The sequence below is a fragment of the Podarcis gaigeae genome (assembly GCF_964106915.1).
Source record: "Podarcis gaigeae genome assembly, chromosome: 17".
Classification (NCBI taxonomy): Eukaryota; Metazoa; Chordata; class Lepidosauria; order Squamata; family Lacertidae; genus Podarcis; species Podarcis gaigeae.
The window spans coordinates 13,961,196-13,986,351 of record NC_139694.1 but is presented as its reverse complement, the minus strand read 5'-3'; the positions used below and the strand labels follow the sequence as shown (position 1 = coordinate 13,986,351).

Sequence of the window (25,156 nt, the reverse complement as noted above, 5' to 3'; positions counted from 1 at the left end):
TATTTTGCCACTGACCCTACCCCACAAATGTCATCGTGACCTAAGTTGTGGGTGCCAATCCAAAAATTTTGGGTTGTACCCCTGTGTGTGTCAGATTTATGGCGAGCCCCTCTGTAGATATAGTCCATTTGACATCCAGGCAAATGTTGGAAATTCTCTAGTGTGTCTGGCCATTTCAAGATGGCATCCCCTTTGCTCCACCAATCAGAATAAGGGATGTAGATGACCCACTAACGTCACCCATGGGACTTCTAGATATCCGGTATATGCTCAACCTCAAAGGATGGCAGTAGGAAGCAAGTCACACTAGCTAAATTTAACAAGGCATCCCCAAAAGTTGTTACCAGGGAAAGTTTACAATAAAACAGGGTTTGTCCCTAGGAAATAGCTTGTTACTGCCCACACGGACTGGCAGCAGCTCTCCAGGAATTCAGAGAGGATTTTTCTCCCAGCCCTACCCAAAGATGATGGATACTGAACAAAGCATCTTCTGCATGGAAAACGTAGTGTCTGCAGTTGAACTGCCACAACCCACCTCAGCCCAAACCCCAAATGTACCATTTTCATCTGTGAAATATGAATGTCAAGTGAAGTAGAAATGAATTTTGACACACTTAAAAATTTGAGAAGGGGAAATGTAAAGATCAACGAGATTTACTTTAACAATGATTCCACTTTGATGTATTATTGTTTGTGTGTTTGATGATTATTGTTTATAGCATAGCAACGAATATATACAGTGCTTTTTTCTAAAAACAATGTTTAGGGGTACTCTCATTTTGACTCAAGAAAATCACCATTTTATAGTTTAAATTGGGAAAAATAAATACGGTAAATGGACAAAAGTACAAAGATTTGCAAAATGTTTAGGGGTACGTGTCCCCCTGCATCCCCCCAGGGGAAAAAAACACTGCATATATAGAGGGATAATGTTTAAGGCAGCATTCCCTGGCTGAGGTTGATGGGAATTGTAGCCCAAAATATTTTACATTAAGAAACAAACAAAGCACCCTTTGGTAAGCTGCAAAAATTGTAATATCTCAAAATACACAAAATCCTGTCACCCCTTCGTTCAGTAAGTATATCTGGGAGAGAAACATGCTGCAATCCAGCAAAAGACAATCACACATATAGGAAGCCTTCAACTCATCTGCATTGCACAGCAATTCAAGCTCAACGGAACTGACTTCTCTCCTTTTTTGGATGTGAGTAAACCGGAATCAGCAGCCACATCTGAGGCCACTGGTTGTCCGTACATGCGAAAACTTGCACCCATGCTTACAGCTGGATTGGGTCCTGGGAAGCTGCTGAAATGTTTGAATGCACATCAATCTGTTTATTCCTTATCTGGAAGCAGATCAAAGAGAAGAGCTATGAAGATACTATTTCCTCATTGATCGAAATGAATCACTGTATGAATGTTGGCATAAGAAAATCCAGTGCATTTCCCCCCACTTTTTTATATTAGCTTTGTAATTATAAGTTGTTCGGGGCATTATTTTCTTCAGTCAATATCAAATTTAAATTGGGGAAAAAAAACAGTTAAGTGATTCAGAACATACCTTTGCTCTTTCTGCGCTTAAAACACATGCACGGACACACACACCCATCCAGATTACAGCCGGACGGGATCGCCTAGCAACAGAAATATAAACAAGGATTCCCTCTGTGGGAGTTCTGCTGGCATGCATCATAGAGTTTAGGTAACTGTTTGCAGGTTGTGGTTGGCAGTTGCCATGGAGACTAATAGGCGAGAAAGGGAAATCCTTGCGAGTGACGTCGCCAACATCTGTTTACTGCTCCGTGCCTTGCACGCAAGCCTTGCGCACTCTCTCTATGTGGGAAGGGAGGGGAAGGAAGCAGCACAGGTGAGTATTCAACAGGAGCATTGCAAAGGGGACATTCCACTCCCCATGACACAGTAGCTACTGTAGTATTTCTTCATTGCAGTTTCATTCTCCTAAACTCCCCGTTTTCACTCCTGCTAAGAAACAGGGTGACGCAAGTGTTTCTTTACAAACTGAAAGAGGGGGCTGTGCATTATCAAAAGTTTCTGCTGGGTATTCTAATGCATTTAAAATGGCAGCGTTTGGGCTTCTCTGAATTCGGATTTCCCCTGGAGTCACAGAATCATACAGGTTTTTTATTTTAGTCATAGATTCCACCACGTGCTCTCAATGCCATCATCAGCATGCCTAAATGGAAAAGCTGAGATTTATCGCCATTCAATCCCAGTGATCCACATGCGCACAAATGTATTTGAATCCCTAATCCACCCCATCTCAAAGGCTCAAGACAATATAGATAACTATAATTTAGGAACATTACAGTCTCAATGGACTGAACAAGCACCTTGTACCACTCCAACTAATTTCAGCAGGACTCGTGCAGGAGAATTTATTACTGCATTGGCTTAAACACTGCTCAGCCTATGAGTTCCAGATGGGATTTTTAAGGCACATTTTGGGATTGATGGAATAGTTTCTTTGGAGACCATGTCAATTCTGCAAGCCTTCTTTTATTAATCTGTTCCACCTCATTTCCCTATTAATCTGTGAATGGGAAAAATCTGCATTAAAATACGCATTTAATTGTGTACCTTATCACAAGATATGCAATGAAGTAAATATTTTATCTTAATGTATCCATTCTGAACACATTTTATCCTAAAATATACACTTTAAACACATCTTTCTGTTTTGAGCCATAATGTGTATTGCAAAATTCAGAGAAGTGTGAAACCCAAAGGTTAATTATGTTCCACCCCATACATTAGTCTGGGAAGTGTGTGGATCTGGTCAGTTTTCATCACAATTCAGAGCAATCAAATTCCTTAAGAATCCCTACATATGACTGATTACTCAATTTCATTCCAAGTGTCCAATTAAAATTATTTCATAGAATTGTAGAGCTGGATGCTACCCTGAGGGTCATGTAGTCCAATGTGATTTATTTAATTGCTTTATATTAAAAGGGGATGAATGGGGTGTTAGGGGAGGGAGTGTACCTCTGGTGGGGGACAGGCTGTGCTCCTTCTGGGGTAGTTTGTCCACCCCTGGTCCCCACTCTTCACTCAGGACTCACCTGTGACTCCTAGAAACTGCCATCATGCAACAGTGGCCACAATCCAGAATGGCTTCAAGTGGACTGCTAAACCAGGTGAGGTTTGCCAACGGGTCTTAAACCCTTGGTGAGCTAGGGACTTCCCTTGCATGCAAAGACAGGCTGCGGTAGATTGAGTGGGTGAGAACAATAGTGGGTCCAAAGGCCAAGAAGGAGGCTTCTGTGTGTGCCAACAAAAATAATTCTAAGAGACTTTTAGCCCAGGACAGGGCATGTGGTAGTCCCCTGCAATTTTATCCTCGCAACAATCCTTTGTGGCTGGATAAAAGATCACAACTAGTCTAAGGACAGGGATGCGGGTGGCGCTGTGGGTTAAACCGCAGAGCCTAGGACCTGCCGATTGAAAGGTCGGCGGTTCGAATCCCCGCAGTGGGGTGAGTTCCGGTCGTTTGGTCCCAGCTCCTGCCTATCTAGCAGTTCGAAAGCACCCCTAAGTGCAAGTAGATAAATAGGGACCACTTTCTAGCAGGAAGGTAAACAGCGTTTCCGTGTGCTGCGCTGGCTCGCCAGATGCAGCTTAGTCACGCTGGCCACGTGACCTGGAAGTGTCTTTGGACAGTGCCGGCTCCCGGCCTCTTGAGCGAGATGAGCGCACAACCCTAGAGTCGGACATGACTGGCCCTGACGGGCAAGGATACCTTTACCTTTTTAGTCTAAGGACACCCTGTGAGCTTCGTGGCTAAACAGGAATTTGAACTCAAGTCTTCTGCATTGTAGTCCAAAACCCTAACCTTTGCACCATACCAGTGAAGATGTGTTTTCTATTTTGAAATACTGCCATTTCAAAGCAGCCATTCCAGCCAATGCAGCCAACTTCATCCTTGGCCATTTCAACCAGGTTTATTTTATTCTGTGTGGTCTGACTGTTGTCAAAGGGAGTACCGTATGTTGGATGGTTATGTTGAAAATGGTCTATTGGGTAGAGTTATTTCCAGATGCCTGTTCAACCTCCATCACGGCACAAATTCTTGCTTTGAATGCTTTTTGCCTTTGTTCTCTGCAGCAGAAGGTTTTTAATTAACATGCCACATTATGCACAAATAGATATGTAAATTCCTTTGCAATTTAAGTTATTTACATATTTGCTGATGCATAATTGCTGCTATCCCAACAGGTGTCTCATTACTTTTTCCCCTGAAGTGTTTTTCGCTGAGTTTATGTAAGGTATTCTTTTGCTAGAGGCAATCTATAGGCAAATATTTTTTTTCTTTGTGTGAATTTTAAAAACCAGCCATCACTCACTACAATTCACATGGAAAAAGTGATATATTTTGTTACCTGTAGAGTTTATCTGTGCTCCTCACTTCTTATCCAAGCTTCTTTGTCAACATGGGGAGAACCATCTAGATGTAACTGCTCGTTTTAACCATCCATCCCCCTAATCTTTGTTTTAAACATGTTCTTGCTTCACTTCCTGCATATCTGAAGGACTAATTCATACAGTCCATGATACAAAGAGTAAAAATATCCAGAGGGTGCTGAACTTTCCCTCCCTGACACCTGAGTGAGAGAAATGAGACTGGATGACAAGATTATACTGAACAGTGAACTCAAGCTAGCAAAATAGGCTGCAGTCCAAACCCTGCTTTCCTGGGAGTAAACTCCATTGAGTTCAATGGGACTTACTTTTGAGAAGATGGGTTTAGTTTTGATGCAAAAAGACAACAACTACTAGGGCTACCCTTCTGGAACTTAATATTGAAAAACAACACACAGAGGAAGGCAATTGGTTTGTAAATATCTGTTGATGGCTGAGTTATGTTTGTCTAGTGTGTTCTATGGTTTATGTAAAAATGGAACATATTTCCACATCAAGTGGACAACAAAACAAAAGAGTTGTGCAAAATAAATCAATTGCAGCAGAACAGAAAATACCAGGTGAATGTCGGAACAAATTGAAGAACATTAGTGCATCCCTAGTCAATAGCAACAATGAAATTGTGGAAAGTGCTGTGAATGAAGAATGGCATGACTCTATTGATGACCCGATAAGATTCAAAATACAGTATGCTAAAATAATGTACAGTGATACCTTGGGTTACAGATGCTTCAGGTTACAGACTCTGCTAACCCAGAAATAGTACCTCGTATTAAGAACTTTGCTTCAGGATGAGAACAGAAATCGTGCAGTGGCGGCGCAGCAGCAGGAGGAGGAGGCCCCATTAGCTAAAGTGGTGCTTCAGGTTAAGAACAGTTTCAGGTTAAGAATGGACCTCCAGAATGAATTAAGTTTTTAACCTGAGGTACCACTGTATGAATGTCTTTGGAACCATTCATAGAGTACAGGCACAATATTTCTCTGGCCCTTTCCAATAGAATGCTTGAACTTATACAGCATTTTTCATGAAAACTTGGAAGAGTTTTAACACTCTGTTTTGTTTTTCTGCTTCAAGGAACAAATAGCCTGGGTACCTAGGAAAGGGTTCTAAACATAAAATAGAAAAGTATTCTAAACATAAAATAGAAAAATCTGTCTCATATCTTCTAGAATCTAGAGGTTGTTCTAATTCCCTAGCTATGCAGCACTGTAAGCCAGACGTTGCCTTTAAGACACTAAAATTTGCCTACCTTGAAGGAAAAGCATTTCACACAACATAGGACTCTGTGCTTTGCAATTACAATGCCACATTTTGAAATTAAAATTGGCATCCTTCCTTGGTAAAAACCACGCATCTTCGGAGAAACCAATCCAGCTTATCTTTCCCTGATTACAGGAACTCTCGGTTTCAGATTGCAACCAAGTTATCTCCTTGATTAAATTCTGATTTTCCAATTTAAATAGATGCATCAATGCTAAATGACTCAATCAACTGTATAGGTATCGATGAAGGGACATGAAAGCTGCTCCTTTATCTGTATAAGCAGAAATATTTTAAGACCTGTATTTTAATTCTCCATCCAGCTACCATCACCAAAAACCACAATTTGTACAAGAAACAACAGCAAAAAAAAGTGCAGTTGCAATGGTTTTAAAAACAGAAATGGTTCCAAGTTATTAGATTAATCATGATCCATTAATCATGATGCAATGTTTCTCAATCTGCTTTCTGAGCTCATCAGTGTTTCAAATATAATTTGAATATTACCAACTTAGATGAAACTACCTGGTACCAGTCAGGAGCCAGCTCTTGATCAATCTGAGAGGTAAATGGAGTTCAGCAGTGGCAATGAGGGCACCATTACATGCCCCTGCATGAAGATAAATGCCTCACTGAAGCTACTCTGTGCTGTACACAGGGGGGAGCCATTTTGGAATGGTCCCCTGCCCATGTGTCTGATTACAATATTCTTACTCACTGACCTAGGCTATCCTCATTATGCACACCAAAGCCACAAATCCACATGGTTCAGAAACAAAACAAAAGGGGAAGGGAGAGGAATGCAGTGTCGGAATTGCTGTCACCGTCCCTCATCCACCCACTTCCTATTGTTGAAAGCAGGTCGGCCAAGCAGTAGCTGACAAGATGTCTGGGTGTTACAGGCCTTGGAGGCAATTTCACTATGTCTGGAAGTTTTGGGCCATCATGAGATGCAAATGGGGAATTCACAAGGCAAGAGATCTCCCAGTCATACAGGATTTGAAGAACGTGACTTGGCCCAAGGCCTATACAAGGCCACATCATGTGACTATTTTCAAGTCAAGCAACACAACCCTTTACCAGGGTTACCCAAGAAGTCTGCAGCTGGTCGCTCTGCATACCCTCCACCCTCTTCTAACCTAGGCACACCATGCCTCTGCCCCCTCGCACAGGCCCACTATCACCACAGCCACCCCGTGTGACCTCACCTCTCACCCCCCACCATCCGTGGCCCCCCCAAAGTGTTTTTTGGGGGGAGGCTGCAGTGCAAAATCACATGAGATCACAATGCCCCAAGTGGCCTCTATTCTCTCATGAGAAAAAACTGGAATGTCTCTAGTTGGGATTATAGACCATCCTGAGGCAAGGCGGCATGCCTGTTAATTGTGCATCATTCCACAACTTGTTCCAAAGTAACCCAGTGCAACTAATAAACTCTGTGGAATGCAAACGCAGCAGATTATATATATATATATATATATATATATATATATATATATATATATGCCTAGAGTTTATTTGCTTATAATGGCTTCTAGGCTATAGCACCTCAACAAAGGGTGCATTAGGTGATCTCATCTACTCATATGCCGCTATAGTTAATTTGTTTGTTCTGCTAGATGTTTTCTTTATTAAAGAAGAAGAAAAAACAATCATGAGTGTCCTTGTTGCTTCCTGGTTAAATTGAGTTGAATCCCTGACTCAGCTAAGGTGGCCATGTCCTCAGGGCTGGGCTAGGTGACTTCTCTTCTGTCTGAGTTGAGACTGTGGTTTTAGAATTGTTTTAAAATGGGTGGAGGTGCAGGTAAAAGTGCATGTTTATTTGTTTGTTTGCTTGCTTAGGAGCTAAAAAATGAAGAAAGGTTACATCCTACCTTTGGGGAGTTTAATTTTACCAAATGGTATGGCAATTTTGATTGCTCGCCTTAAGGCCTCCCATGTCTGGGCTTCACAAATTCATACAGAGAACAGTTCTGCTCAAACTCTAAAGTGATTTCCTACTTCCTCCTCTCTATGGATGAAGAGAGAAGATGACAGGGTCTTTCACAGTCAGCTCTGTACTGAGTACCGCCATCAGTTTATGGTTTGCCCCACAGCAAACCAGGCTCAATGTGGCTCACAATCACAAGAACCTGAGAAAAGAACTACAGTGGTACCTCGGGTTACATATGCTTCAGGTTACATACGCTTCAGGTTACAGACTATGCTAACCCAGAAATAGTGCTTCAGGTTAAGAACTTTGCTTCAGGATGAGAACAGAAATTGTGCTCCGGCAGCACGGCAGCAGTGGGAGGCACTATTAGCTAAAGTGGTGCTTCAGGTTAAGAACAGTTTCAAGTTAAGTATGGACCTCCGGAACAAATTAAGTACTTAACCTGAGGTACCGCTGTAAATATAATAAAAATGCAGCATTTCAAGATTATTCATTATGACGTTGTTATAAGAAACACAGGCAAAACTTAAAATAGTTGTAGAAACAACAATCCAGAAGGCCAATGGAAATATCTCATATTAGTTAATTTGGAATAAAACACTCCACTAATAATTCAGACTAAGATCCAACAGTAAAAATACAAATGAAGTATGCATTGGCCAAAATTAAATTCATATTAAGGCCTAACAATAAAAATACAAAAAGAATTATATGTTGCCCAAAATGAAATTTTGCCACCAGGAGCAACCCCAAAGCAAGATAGCCACCTTGGCAGTCTGTGTGTCATGAGCCAGAAAATCAGGGAACAGGGTCTAATAAGCCACTTGGTCTCTCACAGGAACACTGTGCTCATTATAAAGACTCTCGGCGGCTGGACAAAATCATTTCACGAGCCAGGTGCTGCCCTCGGGTCACCACCACATCATTTCTCAATTACATAATCACTTTGTAATTATATAAAACTCTATAACTGGACCTGGCTCAAATATTCTTTAAAATAATGACACTGCTGCCCCTTAAAAAAAACCCCAACCAAAACACGTTATCCAGCAAGCTTAAGAGCCAGTTGGTGCTCTCAAGAGTCCTGAAAAATTATATTTTAGGTGGAACATGTGCCCATGAACATATTTGCTATCATTATGCTGCATAATGTCAGTTATGGATGTATATTCATATTGAAAGATACGTATACCTCTCTCGTGCCTACAATTCTTTTACCCCATTGATGGAGGTCAAAAAGGTTGTTGGAATTTGGGGGGGGGGGTGTATACCACCAGAAGCATATGCCCTCAAAAAGTTATATTCAGACTGAAAGGTTTTCTATGTCCCATTAAACCAAAAGGATGCTGGATGGCGAATATGAGCACAAGCCAAATGACTTGCTTAAAAATCATGTGTGAAGGAGCTCTGTGAAGGCAATTAAGCTCCACTGAAATGAACCAACTTCTGAGCTTTCAAATTCGCACTGATTTTATTCATGGTTGATCTTCAGGGCTGGAGGACCTAGTCTAGCGAGTGACTGTGAAATCTGAGCACTCAGTTATGATAGGATATGTGACTTTTGCTTCTACAGGTGTTTTTACTGAGATGACACTTCTGACAGATATACAGGTGATTAATAGCTCAGACAGGTGCACGATTAGTTGAATACACAGGGCAGGTGTCTAATTGAAGACAGTAAGGGGAAAAAATAAAAGGTAATGTGTACATTCAAGGAGAATTAGCTTGTCAAGGGAAATGAGGAGCTATTAAATATGGTAGTGCTCATGAAACTGGGTTGTAAATTGCGTTCATAATTGGCCACGTTATGCAACCGAGTTTCATCAAAGGGATGAAACCCAAAAGGTGCTTGTGTGTCAATTCACTCTTTCCCCCTAGTCATCAACTTGTTGACTGCATTTTAATTATCTCTGAAGTACAGAAGGGAAAAGGCTGGTTTTCGAAGCTGCCCGCAACCATCCAGCCCACACCTGTTGTAAAACGCACCTGCGCCATGCAGAAAGTCGTGCCGGGTCAGGATTTTCAAAAGCTGGGTGCTTGAATGCTTCAGGAAGAGGCAGGAGGGGAGGGATCAAGAGGTGGAGACAGAGCAGGAGAAGAAATTGAAGCGGACTACATTTCGTGCAGGACTATGAACCTGCCTAAAGTACGTAAAAGAGGGAACCTGAAAGAGAGAAACTGGGAGATCTAAACCTGGGTGGGCAGGCTGGAGTGATGCAGCATCCCACATTCACAGCAAGGATTCCAGGGCTTCAGCCAAGGACTGAGGCTAGCCATTTTGCCTACCATGGGGTGCACAAGTCCTCAGAGTAGGGTTGCCACTCATCCCTAAAATAACGTGATTATCTTTTTTCTTTTTGGAGAAAAGTGTCCCCTGTCCTGTTTGGACTTCAAATAGGATGCCTTTTTTCATGTATTTAAGCTCATTCACCTCCTCAAAACCGTGCGGGTAGAAGGTGGAGCCATGTGGAGGAGAGCAGAGGGTGACAGCAAGAGTTATTGTGGGATGCAGGCAGAGGGTGAGGTGGGGTCGAGAGGAGGAATTAGAGAGAGAGAGAGAGAACGCACTTTTGCACGGGCAGAGGGTCATAGCTGTCAACCTTCCCTTTTTTTGTGGGAAATTCCCTTATTCCAGTGCCGTTTCCCACTGCTTCCCGCTGCTATCCCGGATTGTTAGATATCCCATAGACTGTCCACGGGACAGGTGAGGCTGCTGATCCCTTATTTTCAAATCTGAAAGTTGACAGCTATGTAGAGGGTGGGTTGCAGAGAGTGATATAGGGGGTTTGCATGGGCCTGCTACAGTGGCATCTTATGTTTTCAGTAGGTGGGGGTGAGTGAATGAGAGGGTTTGCAGAGGCCTGGTCCACTGTGGGAGAGAGTTTTTGCAGGGGAAGAGGTGGGTAGGTCAGATATGTTCTGGCTTCTTTTCATCCAATGGAGAGCGGGGGGCGAGGGGCAGAGATAATTTTTGCTTGGGCAGTGATGCAGTGGGGGGGGGACAGAGAGTGAGAGGGAGTTTGCAGCAGCACAGTGTGTTGGTTGTTTATTTTCATTGAATGAACCACTGTAGCCCTTGTGTGCCATTGTAATGGATTGGTTTGAAGTCATTTCTGCACCCTGTACAGTAATTTACTCACCCAATTCCCTCCTGACCTGTCCTTTATTTTGCCTGACCAAAGGTGGCAACCCTACCTCAGAGTCCTCCTCCCTTCTGTCTTCAGAGACAGACAGGAATCCGGACATTGCAGCGTCTGCCTATGTGATTGAAGAGCCAGCATGAAATCCTTGGATTAAACAGGTCTTGATAGAAATATTGGTCAACAGCGGCATTCTCTTTCTGCTCCAGCTGAAACTCTCAGCTCCAGCTACTGACTCAAAGATCCTGAGCAGAAGATTACAGCCTTTAGTCTAAATTTGGGTTCAGATGCCAAAAATCACTGGGCTGGAGCTCATACCTTAAAGAATTGGGAGGATGGCCTCAAATGTCCTCTGAACCTCTAATGGAAGGCTTGTCAAATTGAGAAACCCATCTACCAGATGGATCAAATAATGTCCTTTAAGTATTAAACTTTTCTGTGCACCGTTATTTAAAAAAAACTAATGATGTTTGTATCTGAGATTGCCTTTCTACAATGTGAACATTTGCTTTGACTGATAAATGCTGCAAATAGGCAGCATGTCTGGATGCACATAGAGAGCAGAGTTTGGATGGCCATCTGTCATGCATGATTTAGTTGAGATTGCTGCATCACAGGTGGTTGGACCAGATGACCCTCAGGGACCCTTCCAACTCTACAGTTCTACGATTCTATGAGAGAGCAGCAATGAAGGGATGTCCAAGTTGGATGCAGTTATGGCAGCAATGTATATGATGCACAATAATGACACCAGTTTGCATTTTTAAAAAGGGGAGCATGATACACAATTCTGAACAATAAATTGAATTCTATGTATTTTTATGTGCATTGTGCAACTTCCTTTTATCCATTCTTTTTTGTCAGTGTTTCCTGCATATACAATGCCAGCATCCTAGAAAATAGAAATATCTGCAGAGAAATAGCACTCAAAATATAATAGCCCAATCCCATACTTCTCTATTCTGCACCATTCTTGGTAACTTGCAGATCTGATCTATAGTAACTGCATATGGCCAATCCTGATGTTCTGACTTCAGTTCTGGAGAAAGTTCACCTGAATCATTTCCTGTAAGTTTGCTGGAAAAGTCAACAGGATTAAGATCTTAGCTCACCTTTGTCCTTCCTCCAATACAACCTCAACCTCAGCCAACCAGTTTGATAAGTCCTTATCATTCTGTTATTCATAAACCACATAACCAGAGTTCCAGGACATAACCAGAGGATATCCATCACTGAAATACTGCCATTTAGATAGAGATTCAAGCTGCCTCCAAGTTTCTAGACCAGAGTGGCTAACCTGTGGTACTCCAGATGTTGCTGGCTGGACCCCCATCAGTTCCAATCAGCATGGCTAATGGTCCAGAGTGATGGGAGCTGTACCATTTCAATATTTACCATTCTAAATATTGAAATACTGAAATATTGAAATACACCTTTTGATTATAAAAAAGTGTTAGATCACCACACCAGCACATAAATGGGACATTTCTGACAAGCATATGCTGACAAGCATATACCTCTAAGGAACTTGGATCCTTCATAAAAGTTGGAGACCCATTTCCATTACTTTGCTTTGAGACCATTCCCACCCCCACACTTCCTCAGAAGATGTAAGGCACAGTAAATGGATTGATTCATAGGCCCCAACTTTCTTAATGTTGATGTCTGATCTGCAGTCTTCTTAATGAGTTCACGCCAAGGTCTTCTACATTAGGGCATCTACCAGAATGAGAGGTATAAGATGACATCCCTTGATGCTCACTTTGTGTGGGAGGTCTTCCTCCAAACATCAGATCAGGGCTATCACAGACTTTCACACCTGATTGCACACACAACTGAACAGTGTGTCATGGAGGCCTTGCCTGCACCACCAGCCTCCCCAGTGTTAAGCCTCATGGATCTATAAATCACTTAGAGTCTATTGCAAACTGCTTTGTATCTTTTAAAAACCACTTAGAAGCTAATGCAGTTAAATTGTATATAAATTGGTTAAATAAATAAATAATATAAGTCTGTCAGGATTACTTGCACTAGGCCCTCTTATGACAGTGATCCCAGACAATCCACATGTCCCTATTTCCCAGGGATAGTCCCAGATTTACAGAAGCCGTCCTGGTTTCTGATTTGATCCTGGAATGTCCTGCTGTACTTTAAGACATTCCTATTTTCATCAGAGCAATGTTGGACGGTATGGTAGGCGATCCCTATTTTAATCAGAGAAATGTTGGAGGATAGGGAATAGGACATCCCTATCTTCATCAGAGAAATGTTAGAGGGATGTCCCTCTTTTCATTGAAGAAATGTAGGGAGTCTGAAATAGGATGGCCCTATTTTTATTTAGCACATGTTGGTGAGTATGTGATCCACAAGAGGTTTGGTTGAGACAATTCTCCCTTTACCATTTCAGCCCCTTAAGGTGCTCACCCATTGTGTAATACCATTGTCCCTCTTTCCCGCAAACATACAGAAAACCTGTGGGTTGTGACTTAGGGTAAAATGAATTATTATGAACTCATAGACCAGGTGTGTGGGGTGAGCATGGTGCTGCTCACAGGAAGTGCTGCTGGGGGTAGACATAAAGGCTGCCTTCAACAGGAAAAACCATGTCTGCCTTTGATTGTCCAATGTTGCATGAGCCATTGAGCTAGACAAACCTCTTTCTTGTACTACATCCATCTAAGAGACAGGTTGGGAAACTCAGACTCAGGGGCCAAATGTAGCCCTCCAGGCTTCTCTGCCTGTTTTGGTACGCTTCTTCAGGCCTGCCCAGCCACAGACACCCTCTCCCTAGGCCACACCCCTCACCTGCTTTCCTTCTCACCTTACTTGAGTGGCTTTTGCCTGGCTGGAATGCAAAAAATCATCATCATCATCATCATCATCATCATATTTATACCCCATCCATCTGGCTGGGTTTCTCCAGCCACTCTGGGCGGCTTCCAACGGAATATTAAAATGCAATAACCTATTAAACATTAAAAGATTCCCTAAACAGGGCTGCCTTCAGATGTCTTCTAAAAATCTGGTAGTTGTTTTTCTCCTTGACATCTGGTGGGAGGGCGTTGCACAGGGCAGGTGCCATTACCGAGAAGACCCTCTGCCTGGTTCCCTGTAACTTGGCTTCTCACAGCAAGGGAACCGCCAGAAGGTCCTCGGCACTGGACCTCAGTTTCCGGGCAGAACAATGGGGGTGAAGACGCTCCTTCAGGTATACTGGACCAAGGCTGTTTAGCGCTTTAAAGGTCAGCACCAATACTTTGAACTGTGCTCAGAAATGTACTGGGAGCCAGTGTAGGTCTTTCAAGACCGGTGTTATATGGTCTCGGCGGCCGCTCCCAGTTACCAGTCTAGCTGCCGCATTCTGGATTAGTTGTAGTTTCCGGGTCACCTTCAAACTGATAACAGTTCTTGCTTGCCTGAATGAGGATAGGCAGAGAAACTAGCCAGCTGTACAAAGGTAAAAATTGCATTCATTGCTCCAATTGATTTTTTGCTTTTGGCTCCGCTCACCTCTAGCATGTGGACCCTGCAAGATCACCTTGGAAGGCAATGTGACCCTCAGGCTGACACCTTTCTCTGGGGGAAGATGTCAAAAGTGCCTTGGACTGTTCAATCACTTTAAATAAGTAAACCACAGAAATTCCATAAGCAAAATTAGCAATGCTACAGGGCTGATTTCAGAGATTTAGATGCTTCACACACTGAGTGTAAACCTTTGAGTTCAAAGACACCTGCAGGGCAAAGGCTTCAAAGGAAGTGTCTCCATTAAAGGCCTATTCACCTTGACAAATGTTTATCTGTTCCCATGGGACAGTGTGATGAGTATGGCAACAACAGAGGTTCAGTCAGGCCATAAACTTTGACTTATTCTAGTGCTGGGGTGTTGTGCTTTCAATATTGCTTTTATATAGTAAAATGGTTCCCTTTGATTGTATGATTTTAAACATCTGGGTGCTAAAAACCCCTTTGCAAGTCATGCAAGCCAAGCAATTTATAAAAGTTCCAGGCCTTGCAGATGGAGGGATTCAGCCTGTAGGTGGTCTTTTCCCATTGAGCTCAATAGGGGAATAAAGAGAGACTGGGTGCATTAATATCCCTGAAAATCGTCTGTGATTTTGGTTCCCACAATCTGTTGTCTCAGCACACATGTTTGGCACCATTTAAAAGAAAACCTATTTCCATTTGTGTATCGGGACATTTGAAAATCTGGATTATGATAGCATTCTTTAAAATTGAGAAATTTTGAGAGAGATGCATCAGTGACCAAATGGCTTACACTATACAGAAGAGACGCAATGAGCAAGTCCCGCGTGTCTGTATACTGGAGAGTGGGTGGCAGAAGAGAAACAGATGCAACAAGTTTGCTTCCTTCACTTTCTTTGCCTGATCAAACCGTGAAACTCACATGGATAGTGCCAAGTCTTGCTATGGTCAGGCCTGGTGTGCCTCAAAGTAAATCACCAGACGTCCACTTCAATTCACCAAGATGAAATAATTTGAGGCTGCAGCTTCACTAGCAATTAAGAACGGAACCCAACTGAGCAAGATGCTCCGGGCATTTTAGATCGCACTGGAAACATTGAGAATGATATGTGAAAACAAATTCTCGCTGCTGCTTTTGGTGCCGTCAGGCAGGAAATGTAAAGCAGGGGTGGCGAAGCTGTGGACCTTCTTCTGTTGTTGTGACTCCAGCTCCCATAATCCCCAGTGGTTGGTCATGCTAGCTGGGGCTGATGGAGTTGGAGTCAAACAACAGATGGAGGACCACAGGTTTCCAATCCTTGCTCATCTTTCCCATTAAGACCTCATGTGGCTCTCCAAGGAGAAAGCTAATCAATCTCTTCTTTTTGCATTATACCTGGAGGTGCATCTCCACCCCCCTCATTCAGTCCTAACACTGAGGTCCAGCTCCGAGGGCCTTCTGGCAGTTCCCTCACTGAGGTTACAGGGAACCAGGCAGAGGGCCTTCCTGGTAGTGGTGCCCGCCCTGTGGAATGCCCTCCCATCATATGAAGACATCTGAAGGCAGCCCTGTTTAGGGAAATTTTTAATGTTTGAGGTTTTATCGTGTTTTTAATATTCTGTTTGGAGCCACCTAGAGTGGCTGGGGAAACCTAGCCAGATGGGTGGGGTATAAATTATTATTATTATTATTATTATTATTATTATTATTATTATTATTAATTTTAACTGAACAAATAAAGAAAACCTAGGGCAGCCTAGAACACACCTGATTCTCTCATGTAGAGAAGAATCATGGTTTTGGGGGAACAGTCTTTCATGGAAGTTTGTTCACCAACTCTGATAATCTCAAATCCTGATACATTTTCTAGAAAATTTGTTCAGCTTTCCTTGAAATATCTTTGTGTTTCCCAACCAAGAATTCACCCCAAAAATTCACCATAGGTGAAAATGATGACTTAGGTTGATGCAAACCATCAATCACTCCTCCTCTCCCCTGTGGAAAAATTTCAGTAGTTTTAGTCATAATCTGTTTTTGTGTCACTAAAAATCCTTTGGTGATTCCTCAAAGCAGAAACATCCATATTTGCTTCAGGGAAAATTCTGGGGCAAAACTGAGTGGAAATCGCTTTGAGATGTTATTATCAGAAGCGATTCATAAATCGAATAAACAGAGATTCTTAGAAGACTGGAGTAAATATATGAACTATTTGAAAAGCAATTGTAATGAACAGATTACGCTAGTAGGACTGCAATAAGTTCTGTACTGAGGACTATTTGAAATATTGCAAGAAAGACTATGAAGAGAATTATTAGTTAATGATAATTAAGAGTAATAGAGAAATTAAGAAATGCAGAACAAGCGATAAAGAACGGAAAATCATCAGAGGTGTTGACAGAAATCTAAAATATTGTATAAGATAAGATGTTATGTTATATGATTGTTGGAAATTATATGTTAAAAAAACTAATAAAAATGTATATAAAAAACAAAAAACAAAAAAACTATAATAAAAACCCTAGATTCCTCTTTCACCACTATCTGACCTTACCCAGGAATGCAAGCAGGGCTCTTTCCTGTTATTCTGATGTGACCAAATATGCAAGGATTAATCTGGAATGGTTGTCCCTGTTTCGTGAGGCAATGTGTTGCATGGTAGAACCTGCTTTAGAAATAACACACCGTTTATGAAAAAGGCTGATTCTCTGTTTCTGTAGCCTTTTCTAGAATATATATCAGTGACTCAGGTGTGATGAAGGGCACAGTTATCAAGCAGGGGAACATATACTGATCCTTTGCATACCAGAAGAATTAACAGTCTTAAGGAACACATAGCTGATGATGCATATCATGTGACCAACGCCTATGTCTTGGAAAATGCATGTAATGAAAGTATCCCATTATTGAACCAGAAGTCCAATAAATACAGTGATAAAGAGAGATCATTTTCATAACAAAGCTTCCATTTTTTTTAACACAATGTGTTAAAAATATTGTTTAAATACCATATATCGTAATATGTTTTGGGAATATAAAAGGTAAAGGTAAAGGTACCCCTGCCCGTACGGGCCAGTCTTGACAGACTCTGGGGCTGTGCGCCCATCTCACTTAAGAGGCCAGGGGCCAGCGCTGTCCGGAGACACTTCCGGGTCACGTGGCCAGCGTGACATCGCTGCTCTGGAGAGCCAGAGCCGCACACGGAAACGCCGTTTACCTTCCCGCTGGTAAGCGGTCCCTATTTATCTACTTGCACCCGGAGGTGCTTTCGAACTGCTAGGTTGGCAGGCGCTGGGACCGAGCAGCGGGAGCGCACCCCGCCGCAGGGATTCGAACCGCCGACCTTTCGATCGGCAAGTCCTAGGCGCTGAGGCTTTAACCCACAGCGCCACCTGCGTCCCTGTTTCGGCAAACACAAATATATATATACGTGCACCAGGTTACAGTTGATAACTTATTCTTTTTATTATACAGCACACATCGACAATGAAGCAAAACTAAAAAAAGGCTGATTCAACAAAGTGCTGTTGCACATTCCCTTAGACGCACCAACGCAAGTCACACATTGTTCTCAGTCACTCTTCAAAGTGTAATCCTCTTTGATTGGTAAATCATTCTATAAAATCAATTACTCATCAAAGCTCAGCAAATTATTCGTAATGACCCATCACTTCCTTCTGTATCAAGGATTCCCTTCATGCTAGCCACTGTTGCTGACTGCCAGGAGGATTTACTCAAATTCAAAACCAGCAGTACTCCAGCTAGAGATTTCCCAGGTTTTAGAGCACTGTGGATCTTGCATTAGGATTGTTATCAATTTCCAAAAGGTTTTGGGATTATTTTGGTTAAAAAGTAGGATGTAATTGTAATACACAAATGAAGAGAATTCGGGGTTTCCAATCTGTGGTTGTTCTTTCACAATTACCTGTGTTCTCTGTGTTGCTGCCCTGTGTGGTGAATTACTGACATGCAAGTGGCAGTCCTCTTCATGAAGACCCTTCTGGATTGAATCTGGCCCCTAAGCTTCACCAGTGGATTTTTCTAGGTAGGAAATAATATTAAGGGCTTCCTTTGCCAATGGAACCTTGCTTGAGCAACAATATATTTCTGAGCTCTGACATTTTTCTGGATTCTTGGTTGGTCTAACTCCTGTGGGTTTTTTTGGTCCTGCTTCCTGCTTCACTCCTTGGTTGGTTCTGGCTACTGGCCTGTCTCTTGGCTCCCACAATGCTGCCACAATGCTTGCCACAGTCCAGCCCCACCACAAAACACTTGTGTGTTATTCCCTGCACTCTGCCTGTACATTACACTAATTATATAACATGCCCATAAACAATGGAGACCCATTGGAGCTGGGTTTCCCAGACTTGGGTCTCCAGCTACAATTCTCATCATCCCTGACCACTGGTCCTGCTAGCTAGGGATGGTGGGAGTTGTAGTCCAAAAGATGATGAGAAATGAAGTCGAAAAACAGCTGGAGACCCAAGTTTGGGAAACTGCATTAGATGGTTGAAAACTCTTTCATGAAATTAAAAGTATGACAGTTAAAATCCAGTAAGAAAGAGAGTTGCATTTCCTAAACACTTTCACCCTTCCCGCAAATAACCCCAGCCTTTTCTTTTTGCAATTCTTTGTATTCCCTTTCGATAGAATGCAAAAATGTTGGCAAAGGGTGAGTGGAAGAGGCAACACATGATTCCTTCTGACATTATGATGTGCATGCAAAGATGCAGGCCACTGAAAGTAACACAGTGCCAAGGAACAATATTCACTTCTAGCTGTACTTTCAGATGCACATGGCCCAACACCCAGAAAACACTGCTGAGTTTCCTCAACAAGGGAGATGTTGAGTTCTCTCTGCTTTCCCAAGCAGCAAAAGGTTGGGTGAACAATGACAGATAAGAGGTATGGAAATATACGCTAAAGAAACAGAACGTAGGTGGCTGGCAAAACATTTCCATGACTCCTCTCCCTCACAGCCCTGCAGAAACTTTTTTCGCCGAAAAAATAAAATCAAACGTCATGGAAATTTAGCCCAGCCCTAGGAACAAAATCTCTCAAATGGCTATGAGGCTCACTTCAAATGAATATAATACTCAAAGCTCTATGTGTAGAATAAAGGCCAAGAGAGCCAAACTGGAAATTGAACCAGATGGCAATAAGTATGAGTTCAGCTGAATTTAATATGAACTCCTCCCACTTTTATTATTTTCAATTATTGTAAGTTGTAAAAAGAGCATCTGTGGGTAGTATCAAAATATGTAATAAGCTTTGAAACCTTGATTTGTTTCCTGGAGTAATTCGTCCAACTGATGGGAACCCTGAGAGATGGTGGTTTCATTTCTAGAAGAGGAAGAGGGCACAAAGGGGGGAAGATGCCCAGAACTTCAAATATTTAAGGAGATATTTTTTTAAAAAGAAGCTGTAATGTGGCAAAGTCAGCCATTCTTGGTTAACTAATTTACTGTCTAAATGTTCATCCATTGTGCTTTTCTGTGTGAAGAGATCCTATGCCTGAGAAGGTTCTTCTTTTCTCTTCACCCTTTGATAGTGGAAAGATGGCACCATTTCCCACTTCTTGATAGGGCTTCCCACCCCCCTTTGTATAGTGACCCCAGCCCATCAAAGATCATAAAGCAAAGTTGATAATGAAGCTAGTGTGTGCTGACACCACTGCAGGCAAACAAAGCAGATTTAGAGTGAAACCAACCATTCCTGACCCGATTACATGGGTGATCTCAGTTGTCAATGAGGAAGGTGAACACAAATGAATGATTCTGGTATAAGAAAACACCTTTGAAGCCACCCATGAAAGATCAGTGCTTGGCATGCTTGTCTTTCAATACTGAGAAGAAAAGCATGTGTGAAAATTAACTTCTCTCCTTTTATTCACCCTAATCTTGTCTGAAGTCCTACAGTTCAGGAACAATTGTACCACATCATCTGTTGCTTGTGTAAGCAAGGTTTTAATTATTCTCATGTGCCTGCAGCCTTGGTAATAGTACATAAATATAGATTTTCTCAATAGTTCAGAGGAGGGGTGCCCTCTGTGTTTTGGACTACAGTTCCTGTCATTATCTATCATTACCCAAGCTGGCTGGGGCTGATGGGAATTGTAGTTCGAAACAACAGGAGGGCATCAGCTTCTTCAGAATCTTCCTTCCTCACCCCACTGTCTCTTTATCAGAATGGACATCCAATTGAGATTATTAACATTGTAGCATGTACTTTTGCTACGAAGTTATATTGGGTGCTATCCAACTAAGTACTACTCAGAGAAGAACCACTGGGATAGCGAGTTTGTTTCTATGTTTTAAATAGTAATCATTAAAAAAGTGGTCTCTTCATGTTCCACATAGTCTTTCATTTTCAATCTAAATTCAACAGGAACATCTGTGCCTAATGTCATCGAATGCATGTCATTGACTACAGTATCCAGTGACTTTTACATGCATGTCTGCTGTTACAGACACGAAGACAGAAGCTTTATATCAAACAACATCAAGTTGAATACAAAACTTGTTTAAAAAGAAAAAAGCCTGTTCAGATAAGATGCATCAAAGTGCAAGACATGGTCAAATGAGGAGCAAACATTTATAGGTTAATGAAGCTCCAGTCCAGAGTATCCCTTTTACATTTACAATATGTGTGCACACATTCTTAAAACTGTACGTTCTCCAACTCCCCCATTGCAATTGCCCCATCTATTGAAATACTTTTCCCACAACTTAAGCTGATTCTTAGTCAGATCTGAGAGACTAAAGACTCATCTAGATTGGTAAAGAAAAAGCATTTGATATGTATTGTATATGCGAGATAACACTGTGACACCAGATGGCGCTGTGGAGTCCCGTCTTTCCCTACCAGGTTGCCCTGTATGAGTTTACAACTGAAACGTTTCTTTGATGTGTCTAGATCCAGCCTAAGAGGTGAGTTGCCTTTAAAAACAACACCACATTTTTGTTTATCTCTCTGGGCCAGTAAACATGGCCAACAGAACCAACCAGTCAAATTCTTCCTTCACTGAATTGCATCAGACTGGAGAAGGGAGCTTGCATGTACCAGAGTTCCCACACAATGTAAGCGCTTTGCATGTAGAAACATAGCACAGCAGGGAGAGTGCAAGCCTGAGCCTTTCTTCCTGGTCCACTCCACTGGGCAAGCAGTCAAACACTCAGCCACCCATCGGCAAGGGGCAAAGCCCTCCAAAAACCTTTACCTCTCCATTCTACTGATCCCATACACTGGCCTCCTCTGCCCCTTGCAGATATTGTTCATTTGTTTGTTTTGCTGTATCCAGCTTATTTTTCAAGCCGCCTACACACAGGAATGCACTTGAAGTGACAGCATGACAGCTTCCCAAGCTTGCCTCCAGTGTTGGTGTGGCCTGCCAAGAAGAAAATACCTTTCCACCACGTGACTCGCTTCCTCCTTTGCAATAGTCTGGCTTAATTACACACTGCATCTGGCCTTTACACAGCCCCAGTGATTAACAAAGAGTAAGTCCTGGCTTGAGCTTCTGCCTCCAGGGCCTGTATCAATTATCATCTGGCACCCACTAGTCTTGCCAACTTTACAGAAAATGTTTGTCTCTCCAAACACATCAGGAGAAGGTCCATAGTAAATCAGGGTTGTTGATGGTGTTCTCTCCCCCCCCCCCCTCAAAGGCACTGCTAGTCCTGACATCTACTTTGCTATGGCAACCTAGTTTACTATCATGCCCACTCACTGTAGAAGAAGAAATACCAGGAGTGCAGGTTGCATAATGAACTCCTTTGACTGCTTCCACAAATGTTAAGTTCCCTCCTTAATGTTCCTCAAAGTCCAGGCGTGGCAAGCAACTACTGAGATCAGCCAGCTCGTTCCACTGCTTCATCTGAGCTATCAGTAAGCCCCTTCCCTTTTTACTTTTTTAAACTGATTGTTAAAAGTGTGCTCGATGTCTCCAGTTCACAGAAGCTCCAATTAAGTCTCATTAAATTAATGGAACTTCAGCTTATGTAAACATTTATATCTTTCACTTTTGGTGCCTACACATCACTTGGAGCAACTAGCAACAATTTAAACCAACCATTATCTATATCTTATCTATTTATTTATCTACCTACTTATCAGTATCTATCTATCATCTATCTATCATCTATCTATCATCTATCTATCTATCAATCATCTATCTATCATCTATCTATCATCTATCTATCATCTATAAATATAATAAAACACAAATACAAGTTAAACACAACAGCTTCACCTGTTGATTTCAATACACGTTTTGTGAGAGCACTGTGGAATAAAGAGACAAGATGCAGGTGGCGCTGTGGTCTAAACCACTGAGCCTCTTGGGCTTGCCAACTGAAAGGTCAGCAGTATGAATCCCTGCAATGGGGTGAGCTCCCGTTGCTCTGTCCCAGCTTCTGCCAACCAAGCAGTTCGAAAGCATACCAGTGCAAGTAGATAAATAGGTACCGCTGCGGCAGGAAAGTAAATGGTGTTTCCATGCACTCTGGTTTCCATCACGGTGTTCTGTTGCACCAGAAGTGATTTAGTCATGCTGGCCACATGACCTGGAAAGCTGTCTATGGACAAACGCTGGCTCCCTCGGCCTGAAGAGTGAGATGAGTGTTCAACCCCATAGTCACCTTTGACTGGACTTAACCGTCCAGGGGTCCCAAGTTATTAACTTTAGTCACAACTTTAGTGCAACCTAACATGTGTGGGTTTAATTCTGAATTTACGAGTTTACCAGGAATATTAATAATACGAATATGAATATGAATACAAATACTAATAAGAATAAGAATATGTCACCCATCTGACTGGGTTGCCCCAGCCACTCTGGGAGGCTCCCAACTAAATAATAAAAACACAGAAAAACATGAACCATTAAAAACTTCCCCTGAATGCAGGACTGCTTCCAGATGTCTTCTAAAAGTCAAATAATTGCTTATCTGTTTGACATCTGATGGGAGGGCATTCCACAGGCTGTGGGCCACTACCAAGAAGGCCCTCTGCCTGTTTCCCTGGGTCCTGGGGTCATCATTACACTACCATTTCCCCAATGGTCATATCTACTTGGATTTTGACAGAGGCTTCCGCGAGCCACACTTTCTCAAACCCCACAGCATCAGGTTGGCCCCCAAAGGAACCCATACCCTACTCTTCAGCCCACAGCCCTGATAGGTAAGTAAGTCTCTAGAGTCCCACCTCACCTTACAAGTCCTTCTGACTGCCACCAAATACTATTGATCTTCTCTGCACAACCCTGTCAACTGTGACCAACTTAACATCTAGCTTCCAGTTCTAACTCTGTATCACCATCCGCTTCAGTGTCACAGTATGAATCAAAAATCAAAAAATCCAAATCAGACTAGGATCAACCTCTTCTTTAAAGGAACTTGGGTAGGTGCAATGAAGAATGAAGAGGCCTGGCCTCAGCTTATATAGGCTATTACGCCCACACATACCCCTAGTCAATGTTAGCATGATGTGTAGCTGTACATGATGGTTAATGTGTCTTATATTCTCCTCCAGGAGGCACTCGCAAAACCTGCCTCCACTTATACTGCCACTGGCCAGGTGAGCATACAACAAGTATGACAGATTTTCTCTAGCTGGGCATCTGTCCATAATTTGGGTCTGCCTTCAAACCCAAGGCAGTCTGAAGTTCGTCATCTTATGGATGAGTCATACCTGGATCCCTTGATAGACCCTCTGACCACAGACTGACCCCTACCTTTTCCCCACCCCTAAATGTCTAGAAGCCCTTCAAGAATGAGGGTGGAAGAGGACCTGGTGGAAAGCTCAGAATTGATGTGGGTGTGTCTGTTTATCTGCTGTAAGCAGTGATCCAGCAGCTGATAAGAAAGAGGAAGAGCTGGCAATGATAAGATAATTAAGTATCTGCTGGACCCTTCTGGGTTTAATAGCTCCACAGTGAGCTTCTTGGTTTGACCTCACTTGCTTAGCTCCCCTATTGATGCCAGCCATTGACATCATGCCACAAATGCTTGTGATTTTCCACTTACGTTGTGAAAATCCCATATTTACTGTTGCAGATAAGCATCTCAAAATGGGCAAGTGCAACTGATCCGCATGTGCAAGCTGATGCCCAATTAAACTAATTGTGCATCTGATTCACAACAATAACAGAGACAGGTGTGCATTGCAGGATGGGAAACCTGAGGCACACTCAAGCCGACTGAATTATATGATAATATATGCATGGAACATGCAGGGATGATTCAGATGTGGATTGCAAAAATTGCATGCTCATTCCCCCCTCCCCCATGAGCATTCTGAATAGGCAGTGCCTTCGTATGGAAATGAGAGAAAATGTCTACAGAAAGAAAGGAGGAGGATTAGCACACCATATTTAAAGAGAAGTGGTAGGAGTTTGCAGGAACTATCAGCAGCAACGGAATAAAATGTTAAATTCAAAAATTAGTTTTTCAGTAGGAAAACATGCAGTAGACTTACTGTGGGAGCTTCATGAAGCTTTTAAAAGGAGTCTACCTATACTACCAGCACAGTTCTACTCATGGTTATAATGTAGACAAGAGGTTGTGAACATCAATTTGAAATCTCCACTAAATACACATATCTATACATTGTCCTTCCATTTAATGATTATTAGGTGAAATTTCCAGAAGAGCCATAATGTGAGAGAGAGACAGACAGACAGACAGACAGACAGACAGACAGACAGACAGAGAAAATATCCACAGAAGCACAGTACAGTGGTACCTTGGTTTAAGAACAGCTTAGTTTATGGGCAACTTGGATTCAGAATGCTGCAAACCTGGAAGGAGGTGTTTTGGTTTGTGAACTTTGCCTTGGAAGCAGAACATGTTGAGTGTGTTCCATTTGTAAATTGAGTCCCCTGCTGCTATGGGAAAGCACACTTTGGTTTAAGAATGCTTTG

General features: G+C 42.3%; 1 long non-coding RNA gene across 1 annotated transcript; it reads left to right on the top strand.

The window, feature by feature from the left end:
• The first annotated feature begins 1,830 nt into the window (after positions 1-1,830).
• On the top strand, positions 1,831-11,061 carry LOC310835382. Its single transcript, XR_014559620.1, has 3 exons — positions 1,831-1,868; positions 3,078-3,159; positions 10,860-11,061. It is a non-coding gene; the product is annotated as an uncharacterized lncRNA (long non-coding RNA).
• The last annotated feature ends 14,095 nt before the right edge of the window (positions 11,062-25,156 follow it).